Consider the following 26,237-nt stretch of genomic DNA (forward strand, 5'->3'; position numbering starts at 1 on the left):
ACTCACGGCCTAGTTTTGGGAACTATTCGTGTAACAATCCGAAATAAAAGAAAAGGAGAAATAAACCTTTCGTCAAAACTCAAAACCCCACCCCGACATTTACCAAAAAAAAAAAAAAAAAGCTTGATAAACAATACATCAAAAGGGCTTTAGGCTTTAGCTATAAAAGCCACCCAACAACAACGACTCTGATCACTAAAACCTTGGATGCTTCCACAAAACAGGTTCGGTCTCTTCTTTTCACTTTTTATATATCAAGTGTTTTCATTTTTGTCATTTTGATTCCATTTATTATATACATATTTTTTTTTTGCAATGATCGTTGAAATAGACTTAAGCCCATTTTTTGGTTTGACCAGTTGTTAATTAAAAATGGGAAAGTGATTAGTGGGGTTTGTAAATGATGGGGCATAAAGTAAATGGTAATGTAGTTATGATGAAAAGATTGTTAGAAAATGGTGAAAATGGTGGTTTTGGATTAGATGTTCAGTCTTATAAGTTTAAGAGAAGGAATGTGTCGTCCAAGAGGGATTTTCCCAAAGGGTGTGGGCGATTTGCAGCGCCGGTTGGTAAGAATTTGAATGGGAATGGAGGCATTGAGAAATTGGAAGAGGAGGAAGAAGGTGTACCTGCAACTTCTTTGGAGAATTTGGAACTAATGTCTGTAGATACACTACGGTAAAACCTATAAAAGCTTCAAATTCTGGAAAGGAAGACGTGTCAAAGAACTTGCATAGAACCAAATTGTCTGACCACTTGAATGATACAGATGAGCCTGCTTCCAAAGATTTGCAGAGAAATGCTTCTACGTCTGAAGAGAAAGAGCTAACAAGTAGTCTGGCGGTGAAATTACCGATGGACTCTGTTATACCTGACAGATCAGTAAAGCTAGAGATATCAGATGACACTAAAACATCTATTTCTGCTGACGTCTTAACGAGAAGAATTGTAACACATGCTAATTCAGAAAGTCGTCAAACCTCGGCCGATTCTTTTAACAATGGGAGTAAGTTGAAACAAGGAGACACAGAGAGAACCAGTGCTAAGACTTCACTGGGAAATGATATGTCTTAATATGATCTCAGGTATAGTGGGGTTGGCATATCTGGGGGAAAATTAGGTATGGAGTTTGTGAAACTCAAGAATATCATGAATTGTAAGAGGAAGTTTCCTGAGAAGTCTTCAAGTGAAAGTCCTGGTATAAGGCAATCACAAGGGAAAGGTTTCGAATCTGAGGATAGGGTGATAGTGTACTCTCTAATGGCTAAACAAAATTGCCCGTGGAGGCAAGGAAAGAAGACCTTTAATAAACCAGTGAGCCATAATCAATTTCAAGTGGAAGAAAGGCAAGGAAAGAAGACCTCAAACCCTTTGAGTGGTAATCAATCTCAAGTGGTAGAGGCAAGGAAAGAAGACCTCAAACCCCTCGAGTGGTAATCAATCTCAAGTGGTAGAGATGCAAGGAAAGAAGAACTCAAACCTATTGAGTGGTAATCAATCTCAAGTGGTGGAAATGCAAGGAAAGAATATCTCACAACCTGTAATTCATAATCAACACAAAATGGAAGAACATGTTGGTTCGGAATTATCTGAGGATCGGGAGATGGTCATGGCCCTAATGGCTACACCGAACTCCCATGGCGGCATGGAAAGCATGGAAAGCGGCCTTTTAAAGCTCCAGCAAGCCATCCAAAGTAAAGTAGCAAGTATCTCTGCTAAGAGAATTTTGTGAACCTTTTGTCAATTCATTCTTTCGCCTCTCTCAACAACAAAATATCTTTCAATTCAGATGGTAACAATGATCTCGAGCACTCCAACACCATTAAATCACTGATCTTTTGTAGTATCAAGCTTCCAATTCCGGTGAGTGTGCTGAAAGGATGTGCTTCTGTCAATGAAAACAATAAACCTCTCGAGTTCGCTTCCATTCTCAACAAAACCCTTCAACCTACCAACCCAAAAAAAATAGCAAAAGACTCTTCGTCAAAATCCCACCCAATCAATTCTATTTTTTTTTAAACCCTCTCAATTTTTCTTTGTCATCAGAGATTGATCAATTGATTACTCTGCTCAACGAAACCAAAAATAATATCATGGCTAAAGTTGTTAGAAACTTTTCTAAAAATGTTCACTCTCTCACGCTCACAAAATTAGTAAGTTGCTAAAAACCGCAAGAAATCTCTCTCTCTCTCTCTCTCTCTCTCTCTCAATCCAACTATCATCACATCTTTAATTGATCTTTCTTTTTAACTCTTGAATCAAAGAAGAACCCTCATCATCTTCATTTATGTTTAGTTTTATCTTGCACTGAATCTATTGAAGATATTATGTGGTTGGTGGGCGTGAAGAAGAATTTGGAAGTTGATTGATTTTTTTTTTTTTTTTTTTTTTTTTTTTTTTTTTTTTGAAGAGACGGACTAGGCATGTTAGATGGGAACAATGGAGAAGCTAGCGACGAGGGCTTTGGAGAAAAAAGAGTAGAGTAAATTTGGTAGTCTTTTCACAGCTGTAAAATTTTGGTGACAGACCTTGACATTTGCTAATAGAAATTTGAAATACTGTATTGAGGAGTGAGAAATGCAACTACCAAACCATACCCTAGCTACCTGAAAACAAGTTCTTTGAGAAAAAGATGAATGAAGATGAGGGAGGAGGGCTATTGATTTGAACAAAAAATAATGGCATCCTTTATCTTACCCAAACCAACATCGTAAATGGATTACTGCACAAACTAATGCTCAAAAGCAGCGTGTGTTGAAGAAGTTGCCAGAGAGGTATACCCCCTTTCACTTAATTTAGCTTCCTAACTTATTGGTTGAATGTGAATCGTTATTGTTTGAGCGTGTGTATTATGTTTGCTCAGGAACAGGAGTTTTCAGACAAAGTGCATTAATCTCTAAGAAGAGAAAGGAGGTATACCCCCTTTCCATAGTTTAGGTCTCAATTCATTCAATTCAACATGATTAGTTGCTATTGATTATAATGCAATCTCCCAGGAGTTAGTCGATAGTATGTTAATTCATTTTTTATTTCCTTGGCAGATACAAGAATTGCTTTGTAGCATTAAAGGTGTCGTCTTGCTTGGCCTGGTTTGTTCAAATTTCTGCGCTTCTTTTTTATCTTTTGATTTGTATGTGTTTTTATCTTTTGATTTGTATGTGTTTTTGAAGCAAACTGCTTTGGTCTTCTTCCTCTCAGTTCATTTTATGGTATATCTTCTCCTCATCTCAAATCCAAGTTGTTTTTTTGGTAGAAAAAGTTAATCCACATCTTCCCCTCCTCTCAAATCCAAGTATTCAAAAAATTTATCGCCTCCATTCTTCATGACTTCACAATTTGAATCGATCAATTGAAAAGATTTAATCTTTTATTGATTGGCAGAGTATGCATTTAAGGCAGTAAAGTTGGCTGGTATAACTTCGATTGGTGTTCGAGGGAAGGATTCCGTATGTGTTATCACTCAAAAGAAAGTATTATTTGTTTCATTGATTGTGTTATTAATTTGAATGGGCTGAGTTTATTGGAATGTGTTTGTGTGTTTTTTCAGGACAAACTTCTGGATCAAACGAGTGTGACTCATCTTTTCCTAATTACTAAGTGCCTTGGATTACTAGCTACTGGCATGACAGGTATTGTTTTGTGCTTTCGTTCTGCGTGAGTAGTGATTAGTAGTTTATTGATTCTAAGAATTGGGTTTATGCACTTTCAAACCTATGTTGTTGGGATACACTTTCTTTTTTCAATTTTGCTATACTATTTTTTTTCTATGCAAATTGATGTAATCAAGTGACATGGGTTTTTATCCATAAGTGAATTAAATTAATATGTCGGGTTCCGCCTTCAATATATGAATTCAGTTGAATGCTTGGCAATGCCCAATAGCAAGATGTTAGAATGTCCAGTGCCTAAGTCCACATGATGTACTAATAGGTAGCATTGAGATCGGGTGTCCAAGCCAATCATTTTCGACAGGTTATGGTCAAGGCATCAACAACCTACATGGAATATGATAGTGTCAATGTGGATTTGTTCCGGTTACTATTCTCTCTTTTTCTATTTGTTGAATGTGTTGTATAAATTTCTCCAGTAAACTTAAAATTTTAGATATTTTTCTTAATTGTATAAATTGATATTCTTTTAATTAATCAAGCTATTTTTTCCGGTATTTTATTGATTTTTTACCTGTTTTGAATACAAATTTTAATAATTTAGATCTTAAAATTCTTTAACATGTTAGTGATATATATACTATGTTTTGTCTAAAACAAACTGGTCAAAAGGAGTTTAAGAGGTTCTATTTTCTTCAATATAAAGTTGGGTTCGTTTGACATTCCAATAGAGGACCAATTTATTCAGGGATAAATTAAAACTATAAATTCACATTCACAAAACTAGTGTCTCTAAAATAGCCTGTAATTAGAATTATTCAGCATTACTATGCAAATTGCATGTGTTTTGGTGTGTGTTGTTTTTAGAATTTCAAATTTTGTGATGTACAGAAATGCATCCTCATTAAGTCCTATTGAATTAGCTCAGATGTTAAAGGAGGAGAGAGGTGTTTCCTTCTACCAAAGGAAATTCAGTTTTGTTGCTTGGTGGAACAAATTGTTTGAATGTGGGAAGAAAGGCCTTTCTGTTAAGCCAAAAGTGGGAGATGCTTTGCTGTTCTGGAGCATGTGGCCTAATGCTATTCTAGATCCATCAAGTTTGCATGGTAATTTTTTTTTGTTCCAGTGCAAATAAAAGATTTAAGGGTCAGTACACAACTTTAATCATGCATTCTCTTAATAGTCTATTTTTTTCCATGCAAATCTTGCACTTAAGGTACAATATTAGCTCAATTTGCGATGTTTCTTTTAAGTTTGTTTTATTGTTCAATACGTAATAGAGTTTGTTTATTGCATAACTCGACCACGTGCTTCTACAAATTTGACAACCCAACCTACTGAATCATGGAGGTGGTGAACTCCTTCACATGTATATTCTCTTTGCTTCTAGAGATCTAATTGAAAAGGTTAGTACACATGCTTTTACATATTTGACACCTTCATATGTATGTTCTAAGTTGCTTACTAATTAGCACGATGAATATTGGGGTACTTAATGCCCCCGATGTATTGGTGCACTTACCATTATTTCCTTTTTCGGAAATTGGACGTTATAGATCATATCTACCAAAGTGAGGACAAGTGGAAGAGTATACTGATTGGACTTGATGCTTCAAACCACAATCAACCCAAATCCATTCAAAGAAAGGCACTTTGGTTATGGCTAAGGCCTTCAATCACATCACAATACAACTTTAGAGGTTGTTTATTACAAGGTAATATCTTGATTTTTGTTGCAAAACTAGCCACTACAGTCTAACTACAATTACTGAGTGATGGTATTTTTTTTATCTCTTCAAAGTTTATGCAGTTTTAGTGACAGGATTCCTTTTACACACAACTTGCATTGCATGTCTTCCTTTTACATATACCATTTTACATTGTTATTAATTGATGGTGCAGGCATTCTAGCAACTATGTGGAAGACACCTATAGACATGACATGTCAATTTTATTTAGAGACTTCAGTGTTGCTATTGTTGGAGTACTCTTGCTTATGGTTATGGAGTTACATGTTATCAGCTCTGTAGAACAGTTTCAACTCTAAGGTAACTCCAAAAGTTATTTGATATTAGTAGCATGATAGCACCATTGACTCAAACTTAGAATAATAGTAAATAATTTGGAATTTTAGACCGTGATGTATTGATATTAGAAGGATTGCGACTTAGCTAGCACGATAGCACCACTAACTCAAGATTAGAAAAATAGTAAGTACGTAGTAATGTGCATGAATAATATGAGATAATCATATATATATTTTTATAATGCATGAATAATGAATTCACTAATATTCTTTTTGATTATTTATTTTTTTAATGCATATAGGTGTTGTCGATTAAATTGTTGACGACGGTTTAATATAAAGAAACAGGTCGACATAGTCTTTGTTTCGAGATTACTACCAAGCTTGATTACCTTCACACGATTATTTATTTTCCTTGATACGTGGTTAGACATGTCTCTGCCATCAAAGGTATATTAACTTGGTGGATTTTGAAGTAACTTTGAGCAGGCTTAAGTATCCGCACCCTTGACTCACTTTAGGATCTGGAGTGAGTCTTTATGTGTTTAGGAGAAATAGACATATGATTTTAGATATAACTGCTTTGGAATTTCTCATGTGGTAGAAGTTCTACCTAGGCATTACTAATTAGGATTAACAGTGAAATATCTCACAAAATTTTGTTTATGTAGATACCGATACTAAATCCTAGGAGCTTTCTCTCACACTGGCTAAATGTCAGATTGGTTATGCTTTATATAACGTTGAAATAGGCTCTGGTGGTTTTTTCAGAGGCATTGCGGAGTGAATGTTGTTGATTTTGTATGTGTTCAGTAAAGCCTTTCATGGGTTAACAAAAGTGCACAGTGACAACTGAGAAGTACAACAAACTTAACTATGTGTATCAAACGCTTCACAAATGAGCAAAGCAGCGTACTAAGCTAGGTATGCATACCGTAGATCACAAATGACATCTTTGGGCACTAAAATGAGTTTTGATTTCCATTCTATGCCCAATATTAGTTTCATCTCATCTATGATAGGAACTGAAAATCTCCATTTCGATTGAGTTATGAATGGGGGAATTGGAAGTTTATATAAACCTTAAGGTATGAGCAAGGTAGTTCATAATCAGAACTTAGTGCATATGTCTCACAAGAATGCACTCCCTAATTTGAGAAGGACTCACAAAATTGTTGTTGTGTTTGATTGAATTGTGTTGGTCCGAAAACACCTCTTCTTTTCCAATCAATAAAACCTCACTTATATGCTTGGTTTATGTCTGTTAGTATGTTTCTATGATATCTAGGTACCATGCAGTCGGTATGTATTAGATTGTCATATATGCAATATTTGCTTTCTGTCGTACGTTAATTTTGTGATGTCTTTATTGTTTTGTCAAATACAATATATAAGGCATTAACAAACAATTGCATGAGAACCATCAAGCCCAATTACCTCAAGAATTTGTCGTGACACCTCCACAAATTACTCTTGGAGTCAATCTCACCAATGCTTTCACACCTTAAACTAGGGTATCATGGTAGAAAAAGAAATAGCCTGGTATATCATTATTTCCTAATCTTCCACCTCCAGCTACAACTTAAACTAAAACCAGCCAAAAGCTACAGCTTCATCTCCCAGTATACCCATGAAGTGGAGCACTTGCAAATCAGCAAGGCTTACCACCGGTCAGTTTACAATTGGCTTTTAATTTCAAGTTTTGCAACTCTACATTCCCAAACAGTAGCTTTGATGTTCTCCTATCCCGATTAGCTCCTTCAACTCTTTATATATCGAGGAGAACTCCTAAAACCTACAAGGTATGCTAATTCATAGATCACACTTTCAATGTTAAGTGACTTCAGTGTGAAAGAAATCTTTTTGTAAGTTCGATGGTATTTTTATGTTTCTTATCTATCTCATCAATTGTTTTTTTCTTCGTATTCAAACAGTGAATTCTTATTAAAATTACTTAAATTATTTCACCATCATTTTATTACTTTGTGTTTTTTTTTCCGCTAAGAATCAAAGTTTTATTTCGCCTATTTTATTGTAGTCAAAAGGAGCTTCTATTTGAGGTCCCGAACATGCTAGCTTAATGTCTCTTATTTGAATTGTAACTTGGTGTACGTGTATACATATTGATAAGCTCACATGATATGATTTTGTTAAGCAGGTACAAGTGATTGTTCATTTACTTAAGACCAACCATTTGAGAATGTGATGCTTGAAGATTGACCTGATGATATTTAGTGGAAAAGACTCCCAAGTAGATGAAGCTATGCAAGAAATAACCATAGTTCTCAGGTACACTTAGAGTCGTATTTGTGATAAATTGCTTTATTGTATGTTCATTTTGCATTTTAATTTGACTTCTTATTGCGTCGGCGCCTTTGAACGTTTTTGTACTTCATTGCTTGGTTGATTAGACTAATATATGTCATTCCTATATTTGATTTTCATTCGCTTTTCTTTTTCCCTTTTGTCACAAGTACTAACAACTTGATGTTGTTCTTCATTTCTTTAAAGTCTTACATGTTTCTTTTTGGTTAGTTTGTTTTGTGGGTAATGTATGTTCTTTGATTTCTTGCAATACATACTCTTACCCGAATTTTTAAGTCTGTCTTTCTTCAAATAAATGGATCATATGGTGATCATATAGGGAAGCTAGGTCTGTCTTGGAGCGATGAGATTTAACGTATACTATTTCAAATATATGTTCTTAACTTCTTATCTATGTACTTAAAATTTGTTATATTCAAACCTTTGGTAGAAACTATGAACAGATGGTTGTGATCACTTGGTGTATATATTGTGTTAGTGGTTTGTTATAATTCTGAGTATTAACTAAGATTGTTTTATGTAGCTTTGAACTAAGAAGTTTAAGGGCCATACAAGAAAAGCGAAAGTCGAGATCTGTATATGTCAAAGGTACTTTGCTTTCACTCTCTCTCCCTCTCCTAATGATTAGTGATAAGTTTTTTTTTACTCTTTTGGTTTGCATTGTTCTTTCAATTTGTGTAGTTTACTGATGTGTGTATAGATTCGTTACTAGGCTCAAACTATTCTCTATTCGGTTCCTTAATTTCACTGCCCTATTGCCAATATATTATCTTTCAGATGGTACCAATCATCTCGAGCACTCCGACACCATTAAATCACTCTCTTGATTTAAGAGACTGTTTGCAAAGGTATTTTTCCAAGCTTTACAACTATTGAATTCAATTCTATTTATTTGCAGCATGTAGAATTTATTTTTCCTACTCTTCTTGATTCGTGACCTCCTTTGCTTTGCATTTAGAATTGTGTGGATTTCCTATAAATGGTTTCAATCATTGTTTAAAGCACTGAAGCAACCGTGTCTATTACTGAGATACAAGACAAGATACCACACAATTGACCAAATCAGACAATATAATTTGCAACCTCTCATATTCTTTCTTTTTTTAAATAAAAATACTCTTAACAACAATTCGAAACTCTTATGATTTGCCTTGAGAATGCCATGATTAGTTACTGCACATCTTCAGTTTCATGGGTATAGTCTCTATTATATTGTCTGGGAAGTGTCGTCTATTGCATCTTAAGTGTTTGAGAAAGCATTCAGATGGGTCTTTTCTCTTTCTTATTCCTACCATGATTTTGTTTGACTTAATAGAATGCAAAATGCATGAAGTTATGTGCCCTTTTATCAACTGTGATTGTATCCACTTTAAGATACACAGACACTGGATGGGTTTATGGAGTGGGCTTAATTCAGAGGTAATTCACTATCCATACTATGGTCTCTATTTTACTGAATGTTATTACATTGCCATTTTCAAAGAAAATAAAAATTCTCTTATCATGAATTAGTCTTTATGATCTATATGATAACTTGAATAGTGATAAATGGTATACAAAATGCCTTATGAATCCAACATTATAAACTAGCACCATAGTAAAGAATATTTCTAGTAGAGATATACAAAGAAGATGATTCTAAAATGCTCTTATCATGAATTAGTCATTATGATCTATATGACAACTTAAATAGTGATAAATGGTATACAAAAGGCCTTATGAATCGAACATTATAAACTAGTACCATAGTAAATAGGCTTATTGCCGATTAAAGATGTTGATCATAGTGAAAATCATTTAAAGAGACCCATTGCCCATCAATCTATGAGCTTGAAGTTCAAGGCGTTTGTTTTAGTTATGAATTTGAGGTATAATACTTACTTAACTTAATAGTGCTAGAGTATCCCATTTAGATGTTTGGTGAAGATTTGAATTGCTTAATTTCTTTGTACGTAACTACACTTGCATTCTCTTTGTAAGTACACTTGCTTTTAATATGGCCAACTATTAGGTAGCTATCCTCAACCCACCCCCCTCTTCTATGCTTAAATATAATTTTGAAGTTTGACATATAAACCAATACATGCTAATCCTTTAGATCGTCAATAAATTGATACTCATGGGACGATATACTTGGGAACAGGTTGGGGTAGATTTTCAAGAGTGGCCTATTCCTTCTGTGACTTGGATAGCATTATAAACCCTTCGGGCTTGACGGACTGGGGAGACCCTTCAAGGAGAGGGTAATGATCCTTCCCCTAATACCATTAATACCAATCAAAGACCATTAATACTCAGTAGTTGAGAATGCTCCCAAGAAGCCACGTCAGCCACCATCGGAGATTGGTTCTTTACAAGTACTAATATGTCTTGAAAGCTACTAATCTCTTATGAGCGAGTTATTATCCATGAATTGCATTGTAATTTTCTTTTAAATATTTTTTGTTCATCTTTGTGCGTGGTGTCCTACCCTTTCGGATTCTGAGCCATAGGTAATTTGACTCTACAAATAATGGATGTAGATGATAGATTTGAAGATATTCTTTCCATTAGATTGTCAAACAGTCAAGGTCCCCAAATTTTTGTATGGAATCCACAAGTATTTGTCATGTGGCTTGATTAGGATAGTTGATTTTAGTAGTAAATTCGCTACCTACATGACTAGAGTATGAGAGTATCCTTAGGGCCCTAAATTGTGCTTCGGCTATCGAATTTATCGAACTAGACCCTTATACTAGATATATATGTAAAATTTAGACAAGTAATTCTCTAGGACACTTTGTTTGGGTTGTACTAGAAACTGATCGAATAGCTACAATTCTTTGATTATCTCAGGTCACTAAGCCACATGTTCCGCCTATCTATCTCAAAGTGGTAGAGCTTTCTATATTCAACAGTTATGGTTGGATAAATATCTTCACTTCCACATAATGAGAATAATGTATCAATAGCATTTATTGCTAGCTGAAAATCTTTGTCGATTTGGGCTGCTTAGAGAATTGAAAGTATAGAGCAATCTGTTTTGTGTTTCTAAACAAGTTATTCCAATGCTACACAGACAAGTCACTTCTCTAACTGGACAACTCCAATGTCTCACAGATGATCTTGCAGAGGTACAACCAAGTTTTCCTATTTGGACCTGCGAATTTATAATAAAATAATAATTGCATAATCATATGATTCATTTTCGAAAATTTTAGTACTCAGTGGAGATTGTCTGACCAGTTACTTTGTTGAGAAATCCTGCTTGAAGACATACACTTAATATAAATGGTAATGAGTAGAATCTATAATGTGTAGAACACCTAGGAATCCCATCAACTTGCAAGTCTTCAGTAATGGGCTTTTCTAATGTAGATTGTGTTCTGGACCTCTATATCAATTTGTTGAATATGATCATGTTATCTTCATTTCCCACCAAACTTCAATTAGTATTGCGTGCAAGAAGATCAAGATCACAAGAATCACAGTATAGTTGATTGGGACTAGCCTCCATAGTTTGATACCTATCTTGACAAAAGTGGTGATCAGACTGAACTTATAGTCATTAGTTTGGTATGCAACACTGCATCAAGATATTGATTTTTCTTATTAACTAACATGTGAATAGTGGATGGAGATGTTGGAGAATAGAAGTTTAATAGGAGTCTAGTTACATAGGAGTTTGAAGAACAAGCAGTATGTTTATGTATTAAACATTGAATAGGACTATGGGTAGTAGGATTGTTCAGAAGAGTTTTACTTTAGGTTATATGTTTTGGTTATGGGTATCACCTCGCTTCAGCAATAGGTTTGGTTTTGGTTATCGTGTATATGCAATTGTAATAATTTGCACAAAACCTATACTATCAAGGCTATGTGTAGGCACACTTGGGCATCGACTAAGCGCTATTTTTTCAGCAAACTGCCTCTCCTTTTCAAGTGACATCTTTGTATACTATGCCTCATGTCATATTATTTTTTAATAGACCACTTAAAATATTATAAAAAAAAAACATGATCTAACTACGCTCATGAATTACAAGATCATGATTGGATCCACAATAGTCATGCAAGGTCATTTTTTTCTCCATTCACATACTAACATGCATGTGACCTACCAAAATCAAAGTTTTTTTAGTTAATCAATTGGAATGGGTAGTTAATCAGTCCTATCATACTAAGAGTTGTTAATTAGTATGAGTGAATTGGCTTTCATTTCAAGATTAGCTTGCATTTCTTTATTTTTTACGAGCGGATTAGTTTGCATTTCAACATTCTTATACATGGATTCATGTACCAGTAGGGTACTTACTTGAACATAGGCTACTATACCTTTTCAGTTTAGGATCCAAAGTTTTTTGTAGCCTACATACTTGATAAACCTTTTTTTTGTGTGTGTGTTCCAGGGTCTTTGATTGCGAATCATTTCCGAGATAGAATGAACCATATTGTCGTAGCATTCTAATTTCAAAGGCATGAACGGTAAGTATCGGTTATATGCGCTTCTACAATTCAGAATTTCCTTATATTGTTTGTATGCGAAAAGGTAAAGGATTGTTGTAATTACGTTGCAACTTTGGTATCATGTCAAGGATAAGGTGGAAAAATACAATTCACTAGAATTGTCCTAGCACGTATGGACTGTCGCGGAGGAATCTAGATTAGCCTATGTGTGCTTGCCTATATGCATATCCTTAACAGAGCTTTATGAATCTATGCTACTAAATTTTGTCCCTTTATGCTAAATAGTTTATTCCAAAAGAGCCTAAAGTATGCAACTTGACAATATTTGTGGGTATCCATATATCTAGCTCAGGGGACCTAAGCAAGTTAGATAATTTAATATTTTAATATACAGCTGCGCGTAGTTGAGTTATATATGTTTCTTGAGTCACCAACCTATTTGTGGCGTAAGGATATTGTTCTGCATTCCATTGTTTGTTATTTGTTTTATTGTAAATTCTGTTTTAGTGTGTTACTGTAGTATAGCTGCAAAATCTTAATCTTGCTTAAACTTTTTACCGACAAGCGTCCTAAAAAACTTGGCAACCCACTTTGTGAGTTACATACCTTAAGTAAAGGACACTTTTTTGTCTTGAAATTTGAAATACTATGTAATTTATTGGAATCTCATGATGAAAATTACTCAGGTGAAATGTATGCAACTCATTGAGTTGGCGAATAACACTCCTCCAATTAGTTAATTTATCGACAGTAAAACCTCGAAGTTTTATTCTCATATCAATCATCTCTTGGTGGGGGGAGTGATGCAATATAGGTGGACGCCTATGGTTTATTGGCATTTGACAGGCAGGGTGCCTATGGATTCTTTATAAGCGAGCACCTATAGTTCTTTTATAAATAATAGGCGAGGTGCTAATGTTTTTTTTTATTGAACTAAGCTTTTGTATATATTTGGTGCACTATATATGGTTTTTTTGATAATACATAGTCTTTTATGTGGTGTTAAATATAAACCTTATTCAAACAATTTGTCTTTCATTTTGTAGCTCTTGGTGACAGTTCATTACTCAGATTTTCTTGCTAGTGGGTTGAGATAAATTCCGAGATTGTGGAGATCAATTTGGTTCATATGAACTTTAAAGGTATTGCCTACTATTCGTTGAGGAAACCATGTGGACACATATGCGTAGACATATATTAGTTACATTATTATATGGTGCTAAAGCAACTAGAACAATACTCATTTATTTAAAGAAGTTGAACACAACCCTTCCCACCATATGCCTGAAATCCCATATATTTACAATGTTGATCTTCCACAAATTGGCTAAATCATATGATGTGTATTTAATGTCAGGCAGCACAGCATCACTGCGTATATGGACAACAAATTTTCAATTAATGTTTAATCGATGGCAGCATTATCAATCGCTAGCCTGAGGCTGGATTGAATCTCACTTTTTCACTTCTTGCTCTAAGTCTAGATACAGTCTCAATTCCTCACTCAGGTGCATGAGATAGCCCCTTGGCCTCCATTCTTCCAGATAGTTATAACCACCACTACTTTTGTTTACAGGTTTAAAATAGTGTGAGTCCTCTGGCACAGTTGCTACTCAAGGCAGTTATACACTACACCATAATAGGACATTAGTAACGGATGCACATCCGCTACAAAAATATTAGTAACGGTTATCTTTATGCTTACACAAATGCGTGACAAATGAACAATATCAGATATTAGTAACGGATAGTATCCGTTAGGAAATTTACTAACGATTCATAAGTGTTACTAAAATTAATTTCAACAACACATATCAACCGCTACAATTAATTAGTAACAGCTTATTAATTTAGATAAGGATTCGCTCCCAACACATAGAAGGGTTGGTAATTACCCCTTTCCAACGCTTGCTTTTCCGTTACTAGAACTGTTTGGTTAAAATATTTCTAACGGTTTTGTATCCGTTACTAATACTTTTTCGCTTTTTTTTAAAAAGAAAATTGAATTTCCTGGCCCTTTTTTGTCACCCACCTAGAATGCTACAACACAATCTTTTACAAGCACCACATGCGACCTTTTCACTCTACAATATATTAAAAAAAATTCTTCTATTCATCCATAAAACTAACAATCTTTACCATACATATATACGATTTCCAATTAACATAGCCCAATCACAAATACAACATATGCAAAAGAAGACTATAAAATAGAGCTCCCATATATATACCACCATCTGCTACATCATCACAAGACATTTCGCATGAAGAGTGTCGATGTGTTGAATGCCATTATGGTAAGCTGCAACATGAATAATAAAAAATCAGTAAGAGATCAAATGTGTATTGAGCAAGATTTTCTATCCGAAACATGAAACTCACTTATGTCAATTTGAAGATGTACACAAAACTGTTCCTCTTCATCCTCAAATATTCTCTTTGATGCAAGCTTTTAAGAGTTCCTTCCTTCTTGTTAAACCCCAAACTTCTTCATTGTCAAAGTTGCATGATGGCTCTTGCTCTTGTCATCTTTACGCACCTAATACTGTTTTCGATCTTTCTTTGAGGTCACCTAGCTATCATACAAACGAAAAGTTCAATCTCAACCCCCTTTCTAAAAGACTCACATGGGATAATAGCAAATGGAAAATAAAGAAAAAGTAGGGTAGTTTTCTAAATGAAACTTACTTTTGCAAAAAGTCAAGAACTCCTTTTCTGTCGGACATTGGAAGCCCATCAATCCAAAGAATTCAAGTACATTCTCACGCGGACCCCGGTACACAATCGACCATCCGAGATTAGAATAATCTCATTAAAAAGGTCACAAATATCTAGAGCTGGTTGAAGGAGCGAGATGACGGCAGTCCTTGGAGAATATGGATGGTTTGCCTCAAAGCATTCACTATCCGGAAAGTTGTTGAACTGTCCAAACCTCAGATATTTCATCCATGAACAATGCCTTTGCTGTCCAAACCTATAGATATTTCATCCATGAACAATGCCTTTGCTGCTCCAAAGAAGCATTTCCCCTATAAAACATTAGGCAATAGGGCTTAGAATAAATGGTTCAAAGGTAAGTCATATGAATGGAATTCTGACTACACATCAGACTATGTTCTACCTATCGTGACTCGCTTCATTTGTCCACCAAAGATACCTCTCAACATATCATTTCCAACCAAGGTATCAGCACATACATCCAATCCCAAAATCTGAAGTTTTCAATCATTTCATAAAACAAAACGCTATATCTTAATCTAGTACTTCTCAACATATTATTTATATTGTCAAGAATATAATTATTTATATTGTCAACATTTTAATCTAGGCTCATACGTACCAAATTAAATTCCTTACACAAGGCAGGCGCTAAAATGCCAAGTACAAATCCATGCAATATTTTGTTTTATTTGTGGAAGGTAGTAGTTAGGTCTTACCCGAAAGTACCATTTGAAATGGGGACGCAGAAATCCCTCAAAGACCGAACTTTTTACCTAGCACTAGCAATGGAGGGAAGGCGAGAACCCAAAATTGATGCATAACGATAGACAAGCTTAGGATTCTTGTGTGCTCAATCTGGCTATGCAAATCATTTAGCCAAGCATATGTTGTTACCTTAAGACAATGACGAGTAATATCTCGGATTTGACAATTCAAATTAGTCGGCCCAAATTCTATGCTTACTCGTAGTATAATGCTTCTGCTCATATATGAGGAAATAAGAAATAATAGTAATACATAAAGTCTAGAAGAATGGAAGTCCCAAAGACAGAAAGCAAGTCATCTAATCAAGCAAATGAAATGGTAGGCACCAAATCGCTCCATTTACAAATGTATAATAAAGTGTTTGCCCGACTCGCCGATCCCATGTCATACAAAAATGCAAGCAGCTAAGTTAAAAATCTAATCAGTTATGAAGATGGTGAGAAAGTTGTTTCCAACAAACAACTTTATAGAGAGTGATTCGATCTAAATTAAATCTAGAACAGAGCAAACTTTTTTCTTGGTTTTGTTTTGTTTGAAAGTCAAGGTAACCGGGACATGAAAAAAAAGCAAAAAAGAAACAATAAAATAGTGTCCGAACAATTATTACAAGTCAAACATATATTGCACAACGACACATACCGGAGAAAATGCAACACACGTAGCCACCATCGAGAAATCCCGTTGCTCCCTTTAATGCATATGTTAGAAGTGCCGCAGGCCTCCACCTAGCTAATGAGTGTCCAACGATCTAAAAGAATCCATCAAAGAAATTGTCCACAAAGTATACCTTTTCAACAACTGAAAAATTGAAAAGAACCTACAAAGAGAACTTTAAATTTAAAACCTTAAGCTACGGGCGGGATAAAGTTTCTTTAGGGTGGGAAATCCGAACAAGTTATATCCCAAATGCCACCATCCGTACATCCAGGCTTGGTACCGAAGCCTAGGGCAGTTAACAAACCAAGGAAAAAGATTATATCCGGGACTTGGTATATTTGGGATATAGAAAAATTAAAAAAGAGTTGGACATAAATATTGAGCATTTGTTGCATTTATTTATTCAGTTTTGAACAACATGCTATCATGGGGTAACTAACAAGTAACAAGAGTCTTCCGGCAATCGTTATCTATATTTTAATAGATGGGAATTTCATTATGAAACTTTCGATTTTAATAACAATATAAAAATCCCACCAACCCATGTTCTCCAATAACAGACCAACATAAAAGAGACACATGCACATCGCTTTACCCACAAATACCTATGTGACATGTTTATATATATTCCAAAGTCACCATGATAGTTCTCAGATTCATCCAAATCTTTGTATATTGCTAGAAGTACCATCAAGAATACAATGTATAGATTGAATACTATATATATTGGATGATAGCCCTCTCCATGTATGCACTCTGTCTGATCCTACACATTGAATAGTCGACCTTGAAATATATACAAAGGAGTGATTTGCAAGAGTGCATGCAAAAGTGTACAATAACAGTCCACACCACAGTTCAATTGAAAGATGACTGACATTCATGTATAGTAATGTGTATTGAGGGTTGACAACCCATACCAAGCATCCCCAATGTATAAATGCCAAAAGATGGATGTGCAATATCCGCTGCATTCCAACTTCCCACCAAAAGAACACAAACATATACCACCATCAATGTCGAAGTCACCAAATAGTCAAGAACATTCTCAAGGACTCCACACTTGTTAATGTGGAGGACTAAACTATTTCACCAATTTAAGACTTTTTAGAGAGCATACTTTCCATAAGCAATCCCATTTCTATGTTAATCCAAAGTGCTACCACATACCAAACAAATGACACAAATAGAGGACTGAATTGTATTACCATAAATAGTACTTCAAAAAATTTAACAGAATCGGGTAAAAGCACCGACCTCACCACAATAAAAATTGATGAGTTAACCACACTCGAAAACATAATTTGGCTACAGAAAAAAAAAAAAACCAACATCAAATACCAACATGAGACCGATACTTACACAATATTTGAATATAAAAGAACCCTATTTTTTCAACTACCAAAACTAATCAACAGAGACAAGGCAAGTTTGAACACTATCAACTACCCAAACTTGTAACAATATGAATATCTTCTAACACATGTTTACAAGAGCATCACATGTTAATAAGATTGTGCCAATTTTAATAGTTACCTCACCCTTCCTTGATATCACACAATGATAGTCACCAAGATTTGCGACAACAACATGGTTGTTTGGAACAATTGCAATACAAGTTGTGCTTCTAGAAGTTGGCCCAGAAAATCTGAGTGGGAACCTACAAAGTTTATTAAAAAGCCTAGTAATTAAAGAACAAAGGTGTGGCAACCAAGGAATAAAACCTCAAGCAGATCTCACTTCAACAAGTTTAATAGTTACCTCACCTTTCACTACCCCCACATACAATCCCCTTGAACTCAATTGCCAATGCATGTGATGGACTCCACCAATTCATCAAAATATAGACGCTTTACCATATGGCACATCTACACATTAGCAAAAAAAAAAAAACATAACATTGATTCTACATTCAAAAAAAAAAAACAAGCATCACCCGAAATACCACCATTACCTTGATATATTAACCACCCGATGACATGTTGTATACACATATATACTTTGTTTAGAAAGAGACGCCCAAGAGACCCCTCCTTCCTCCTTTGTTTGGGCTTGAACCTGGGTAATGCAAAAAACTTTTCTTACGTTTGCATTGGCAGAGTAAGATAGGGTAAATATACTCACAACCCTTGTCAATGAAAATAACATTTTCTCAAGCACATGGATATTCATTCAATAATTTTATATTTCCTAGATAAACAATTATAAGAAATTAGGTATGCGTAGGCGAACAAATTAAGTTTTAAATCATAAAAGAAGACGAGATAGAATTGGAAATTAACAACATGTAGAAGCCAATTTGAAGTAACTAAGTGGTAAACATGCCAATGAAACAATAAGCCTTGAACCATCCGATCCAAATTGGTAAGTGATAGGCAACAAGGCAAATAAAACAACAAAGATGAGACTAAAAGCTAAAATCGAAAAGCTACAAGATGCATATAATCTGCAATCATGCTATACTATATATATTTACTACTATCTATCCACTTTCAAGATGCACCAACTATTTAGTAAAGACCATAAACCCACCAAACAAAGGCATACTAATACTACAAACAAAAATCATTTCAAACAAAGCAATCAGCAAAGTTCTAGCATAAAAGACTAATCTAACACAAATCGTATAACCATGAATGGCATAGCTTCTATTAATGATGACTAAGAAATAAAAATGCTGCTTATAGGGGCCGACTATGTTCCAAACTTATTTAGTTACCAATTCCCAACCCATAGTTGCACACGTAAAATGGGAACTAATAGTAAGCCCTCCATAGAAAGAAACAAATTTGTGAATCACTCCTCACATGGCCCATTCTCCTTTGCATAGTTGAATATAAAAAGTTGAGTATATGAAATGACCAGATTAGCATAAACCATTTTACTATTAGCATAAACCAATTTTTGTTGAATCAGTTTGTATATGTGAGCTGGCACCCAAGTTTTATGTTGAATGGTCTAATGGATCACTTCAAACCATAGTTGAAAAGAAAAGGCATTCTCAATTTTACACAACAAGAATCAGCAGAAAGATGAAGTAAATCATGATTTTCTGACTTCAAGCAACCATAAGCTGAAATGCCCATCTAAGGAGAAATATCAAAGCAACCACCGCTTTTGCAGACCAAAATAAAAAGTAAGGCAACTACCTTTTATACAAATGCACCGAGGTTCACTATGAGCACCTCCTAGCTTACTTACCGCTAACGAGCCTCCTCATTTGTTTCCTTCTTAATTTAGCAAGAGTTAAATAAATAAACTATCTTGACAATGACACTTATAACTCTACCCATTACCCCTATAACTACCCTCTATAATATGCTCAAAGGCTTTAAAACATTATTATTCCTCAGACAAAACAGAATGAACACTTCACTCTCTCAAATACAATTGAGAAATACAAAAACATCATGAAAAGATATGAGAAAAGAGGATAGGATTCTAATAAAAACATTTACATATAAAAGAGTACCTTTGCAATTTCCATCCATCTCGAGGCATTCAAGTTCATCTCGAATCAACTTGACTATCCGCTACATCGATGGGTATGCAACTTTCGATTTGGAGAGATATTAACGTTTTCCACAAAAGCGACCACCCAAATGCAACTTTAGTACAAAAGTCAGTATATCAAAAAAAAAACAAAATTTTATCAAAGTGAATTAACTAATGTCTTAAATTTTTCAATCTGCAATTCTACCACACTCCTTCACTTCTAACTTTACCAACAGGTTTGACATTGCAAAATTTAGAAATCAGTACAAAAGGGCATTCATTTAGTCATGGCTACTTGGGACAAGAAAACTTTAGGTTTGAAACCTCTATCGATAGGCCATGAATTAACAAGTAAAGAAAAATCAAACCCTACAATTCCCACACATTAATATACCTCAACAAATTGCTATAAACCAACAAGAGATAAAATAGAGTTCAAACACTTTACATATTTCCATAAACAAAAAGATAAATCAAGAAAGTTATTTTCCTTGCCCCCTATAATCCTAAAGTTTGGAGGACATAAAAATGGAAATTTGCATGAAAGGGGTAAAATCAAACTAACCTAAAAAATAACCCAAACCTAAAAACAAAACAAAAAATTTTTTTTTTAAAAAAAAGGTCCTCATTTTTTAACTTTTACAAACAATATTATCAAAACCAAAATCCCTAATTTATCAAAATCAAGCAATAAAACAATGTCAATCCGTAGAAATAGAACTCCCGTGGAGGGGATAATTTGGAGATGTATAGAACCATGACTCAAAGAAATATATCTTATTAATCACTTAATTGAAAAGGGAGAAATCGAGGAAGACAACGAGGAAGAAATCGAGAGGAAGATGATTACTTTACCGCGGGCAGCAGTCAAGGCGGCAACCCTTTGCTTCTTTTTGCTTATGTTTTCTTTAGATAAGGACTTAATGGCAGTTGACCTAACGAAATTAATCCCGCTTAAATTTTAGCCTTTTTTATTTAGTCCGATATTGCTATTTGTTTTGTTTTTAACAAATTGGTAACACTTACGATCCGTTAGTTAATAACCCGATAAAGGTCACAAAATTATTCAACTAATTTACTAACGGTTACATGACTTAGTAACGGAATACTAACTGTCATTAAATTACTAACGGCTGAGTAAGTGTTACAAATGAAAAAATGCAATTGTTAGAAATTCCTTCATATGGTGTAGTGATAGGGCCTATCGATGAGCTTGCAAATATCACGTTGGTGCTATATTTGCCATAATAGCCATGTTTGATTAAGAAAAATGTGATTTTGCCTACAAATACAAAGACCTTATCACTGCGCAAATAAGATGCTTCCCATAGACCATAGTTTAATGCAAAATCTAAGGAACACCAAGGAATCAGCTCAAGAAAACATTAACCAACATTATGAAGATGAACAGATTATTCAGATACTGTAAACGACATAATCAATCTAGGCAGTCATATCAACTCATCTTCTAGAGAACTTTTGAGGGTGGGATATTCATGTGCAGAAAAGTTTTTCATGGCTACAATTAGTTGCATATTTCATGTCACTATTGAGCCATTAATACATGCTAATCAACGTGTTTCTCTCTTTGGTAGGCAACCCTTTCAATGAGTTTTCTTACTTACTTCGATTTTTGATAATCGATTGTACCAAAAAACAAAAGGTTAACTAATTGTTTTGGGAAAAAAAAATTTGGCTCATGCAAGTGTCCCACATTATGGGAATTCCTAGCTCCACCACTGATTTTACATGTACACATTTACTTACTCAATAAAAGTATTACAATGCCTGCCCTTGAATTATAAGAATGGATGCTAATTAAATTTTTTTGGATCATGAATGTACTGTCAAATGAGGAAAAAAAAAATCAAAGCCTTACTAGTTGTTATCGCGATATAATCACTATGTATTTGCAATCTCACTTTGTTTTGTTGTAAGAACTGAAATGCTTGAAAGAACCAGCACAATAGGCATGTAAATTTAAACATTGGAGTACCAAATTAGTCCTCCATATCTCGCTGCATCATTTCTAAATTCTCCATTAGTATTCAATAGTAGCACCCATCATATTAGACAATGGAATCTTATCATCCTTTTATTTTTTAAATGTACTTATCTAAGTAATTGTTTTCTTCTTATTGATGTTGAGATGATAGTTTTCAGCAAAGTTTTAATTTATATTTTATTATGTTTTATTATATTTTATTCTCCAGCAAAGTTTTATTATATTTTTTAATTGTTTTCTTATTATATTTTATTATGTTAATATAATTATGTTAAACTTGAATTCTATCATTATGATGAAAAGTGAACGTAGCTACTCTGCTAAGTATATCCATTGGTGCTTTGTATAAGGCCTTTTACAGTGTTGGATTCTTGGAGTTAAATAATGACAACTAATTATTTCCCAATGTGCTAGATATCCACCGTGTATCCAAGAAGAAAGTAGCACTTGCATTTTTGAACACATGATTTTTTTCTGTTTGGAAGGTATATAGTTATCATGGAACAAGAAGTGCAAGTGGTCAACTTGACATGCATACTTGGAAGAGCAAATTTGCACCATGCTGGCTGAGGAAGTTTAGGTAATGTGTACTTCAAGTTTTCAGAAGTATATGAATCTGCTCATTTGAACTTCTTTTTTATTGTATTAATCTTCTTTCCAATACTTTTTCTATCTAAGTTCGAAAAGAAGGTATGCTACCTATTTTTACTTTTTTCTTGGTGTATTGACAAATTTGGTATTGCAAAATTCCATTTTGATAGTCGGCAATCACAACAATGGGTGATCATTATCTCGCAATTACTAAGTATTACAGGCCAATATAACAATCTACACGTCTATATTACTGGCAGCTGGCGGAGTTTATATGGTTTCCCAGTTGTGTGTGCTACATATACCTGATCCTTTCTTCTTGATGCCACCACCCCAAAACTCTAGAGGCATTGTTGAACTTTCCGCGAGAAGGGTATTGCTTAGCAAACACTAGAATGAAGTGAGGGCTACCATATATAATTTAGATGATAGGAGACTCTCCTCCTTTGAACACGAATTGTGGCGTGAGTCCTTTATCCTCTGGTCTAAAAGGACGGTTGGGTCCTGCTTGCCAGAAGAAACTACCGTAGCATCTTTTACTTGCACCTGAAGACTTGGAATGTCTTTCCCTTACCCGACTTGCCTCATGTTGATGCTAGACCTATTAGTAGTTAGAGAGGGTGTTTCAGTAGCACCTATCCCATAGAGGATGGTGGGATCACTTTGCTGATGGGAGAGGCAATTGAATTTGACCAGAGCAGAAGCATGTATATCTTCTATCACATTGAGGGTAGAGGATGGTCACAGAAAGATGCTTTCTGGCTTTGGGAGAGTTATAACTGGGCTTGTTATATCACTGAAATAACAAATGGCCATATACTTGAGATTTGTAGTATCTTGGATGCGGAAACCCTAGCCCACTACCACACCTATACACTGCCACTTCAGCGTGGGTGGGGAGAAGTGAGTATAGCGATTGCTTCGGATGTGTACATTTTCCAAGACACTGGGAACAAGCGGGTCTAAAATCAAATTGTTCTCAAAGTCAACATGGATCTCTTAACGCAGAACCAGCTGGAAATGGTTTTTCAAGACTCAACAGGACCCGCCTTCAGCTTCTACTTCATCTCTGGCAAGCAAGGGTCAACACTGGGTATGAGTTTGGATCTCCCACGTGAGATGTTCTTTGCCCATGTAGGAAGGACACACCTTCTGTGGTGTGTCCAAGATGGACATAATGCCACCTACTATGACGAATTCGAGTATAATTCGAATGGAGCATGTTCTGATGAGGACATTTATTACATTTTCAATCATCAATGTCACACTTATACCAGACCTCATTGCTTAATATGATTGATTTTTAAATCTCAATGCATTATTGTACTCATCATATTGCCAACAAGAAACATTTACCTTTTGTCCCCTCTTCCACCATCTCCCTCATTTCCCTATCTATTTTTATTTATTGTAAAAATTATTCTACATACATTTAAATAATATATAGAAGTCATGGCACTGTCATGATCCGATGGACCAAAAAAGGCTACGGAAAAATGTTTCACAACTATGCTTCTTGGATTAACTTTTTCTTCTTCTCTTTACTTAGAGTTGGTTTTTCCAATATTTAGATCAATGACTTCATGCGGCAGAAATGGGTTGAAGGAGAGGCAGAGTTTAAATACATGGCTGGGGTTGGTATTGCTCACCATGGAGAATGGCTATTGTGGACGGACTGTGGGATAGTGTGCTTGAGTTCTCTTCGAGTGTCCCAGGGACATCAACTTGGGTGTTCATATTTCATACTGCGCTTGGCCTTGGTGCGGTTAATAAGGACATTGCTACATAGATTAGAAATTATAACTCTTGGGCAAACACCACCAATAACCATTGTGGTAAAGATATTTTATGGGTTAATAACATTAGTGATACAAGCTTGCTTAGCTAGGTGATTTATATTTTTATAATCACTACGTTATGAACAACTTCTTTTATAAGTCTAGAACTCTATATATATACAATTTCTTTTCGTTTGCCTCACCATGTTTGTTAAGATCTTGGATGTAATTATATTTCAATGGAGGAAAGTCGGTCAATATATACTCTGCCACCAATGGTAGGTAATGCAGTAATGTTGTATTGTAGTTGTTAATAGTTTGATAAAAGTAAAAACAGATCATCATGCATGAACTATCAATGTAGTAGGCCCGGCCGCAGGCGGGCTAATTGGCAAGTTATTTGTAAAACTCGTTATCATTATCAATAAAATTTCCACTTAAAAAAAATAAAAAACAAAAAACAAAGTAATTTTTTAATTTCAATATAATGTTAATCTTTTATAGTTTTTTCCACATGATAGTATGGTTATATATATAGACTTATAGCGCGCATTATAGGAAGTTAATTAATAATTTGTTGAATTGTTGTAGACTTGTAGGTTAGATATTATGTAGATATATATAGACATAGTAGTATCAATTAATGGCTTAAGTACTTAAGTAGTAACTTCATCAGTCCATATTAAATTCTTAGTAGTCAACGCACTCTAGTTTTGTGAATTGAAATAAATACATAATTTTGTTAATTTTTATTGTTTAGGCCTTCTGACAAAAAAAATAAAAAATAAATTGCATACTTTTTTTTTAGGTGGGGTGTGCATATAATCTCGCACCACCTGGCTTAGAATCCTTGTTTCGTCCCTGCCCTTTCCAGACTCTCCGCCACCACCTTCTTACTTCCCACGTGATCTATTTGATACACGTACCCTTTTCTGACCCTCCACCACCACCTTCTTACTTCCCACATGATTCATTTGATACACCCTTTTCAGACCCTCCACCACCACCTTTTTACATCCCACAGTGATCCGTTTGATACACCCTTTCTAGACCCTTCGCCACCAACACCTCCACCTCTACCACCTTCTGACGTATCTCAACCTCCACCGACTTTTGTTGTATCTCCACCCCCTCATGCTGTCCACACTTTTCCTCTTCTCCTGTATAGGCTCCTCGTTAGTGGTAATCTTATGTGGTATTGTACGAATTGTTGTTCTACTGTCTTTTCAAGAGGTACTTTTTTTTCACTATATTTTTCTTCTTTTTTATCGATAAATAGATATGTTTTATAAATATATATAAAATAAAAATTATACAAATACATATATTTTTCTTCTCAAGACTCTCACTCTCCCCACAAAATCACTTTTTTGTTAAGTTATTATATGTGTACTTACTTTTTTTATTCTCTTTTTCCAAAAACGATGGTTAGGAGGACAGTGGATGCTGAGATTGTGGTTGTAGCCGAAGCTGCTTCCTCTATAGAGCTGACACCTTTGAGTAAGTCCAGATACAACCTAACCTTTAGAAAACAATTATATAGTTTTTATTGTTATTTTGTGTTTTTCTAGGAGCTTCACAGGTTGATGATCCTGATGCTGATGTTGCACATGACTGTGCTGGACCAGAAATTGCTAAAACTACGAAGAAGCCTCCCTCCTTTCTTTCACTCTCAATTCTTAAACAAACATCAGACCTCAACAAAAAACAAAAAACAAATTCAGAAAGGACTTGCAGCACAGCTTGTTGCACGTTTGTCCTAATTATTTGTAAAATTGATTATCATTATCAATAAAAATTCCACTTAAAAAAACAAAAAA

At 34.8% G+C, this 26,237-nt stretch overlaps 1 long non-coding RNA gene across 23 annotated transcripts; it reads left to right on the forward strand.

Moving 5' to 3' along the window:
• LOC147503479 (uncharacterized) lies at positions 1 to 26,237 on the forward strand. Of its 23 annotated transcripts, XR_015192718.1 has the most exons (23): positions 1 to 224; positions 360 to 1,694; positions 1,790 to 1,863; positions 2,411 to 2,774; positions 2,864 to 2,913; positions 3,042 to 3,069; positions 3,171 to 3,209; positions 3,382 to 3,446; positions 3,548 to 3,629; positions 4,537 to 5,014; positions 5,165 to 5,323; positions 5,511 to 5,656; positions 6,406 to 6,558; positions 7,793 to 7,923; positions 8,483 to 8,547; positions 8,737 to 8,807; positions 9,275 to 9,378; positions 11,018 to 11,072; positions 12,348 to 12,423; positions 13,452 to 13,547; positions 22,534 to 22,628; positions 25,850 to 25,917; positions 25,989 to 26,237. It is a non-coding gene; the product is annotated as an uncharacterized LOC147503479 (long non-coding RNA). The 23 variants fall into 23 exon arrangements; XR_015192719.1 differs by lacking the exon at positions 1,790 to 1,863; XR_015192725.1 differs by lacking the exons at positions 360 to 1,694; positions 1,790 to 1,863 and adding an exon at positions 13,763 to 13,913 and having other exon boundaries at positions 6 to 224.

This window comes from Coptis chinensis, chromosome 4, assembly GCF_015680905.1.
Source record: "Coptis chinensis isolate HL-2020 chromosome 4, ASM1568090v1, whole genome shotgun sequence".
Classification (NCBI taxonomy): domain Eukaryota; kingdom Viridiplantae; phylum Streptophyta; class Magnoliopsida; order Ranunculales; family Ranunculaceae; genus Coptis; species Coptis chinensis.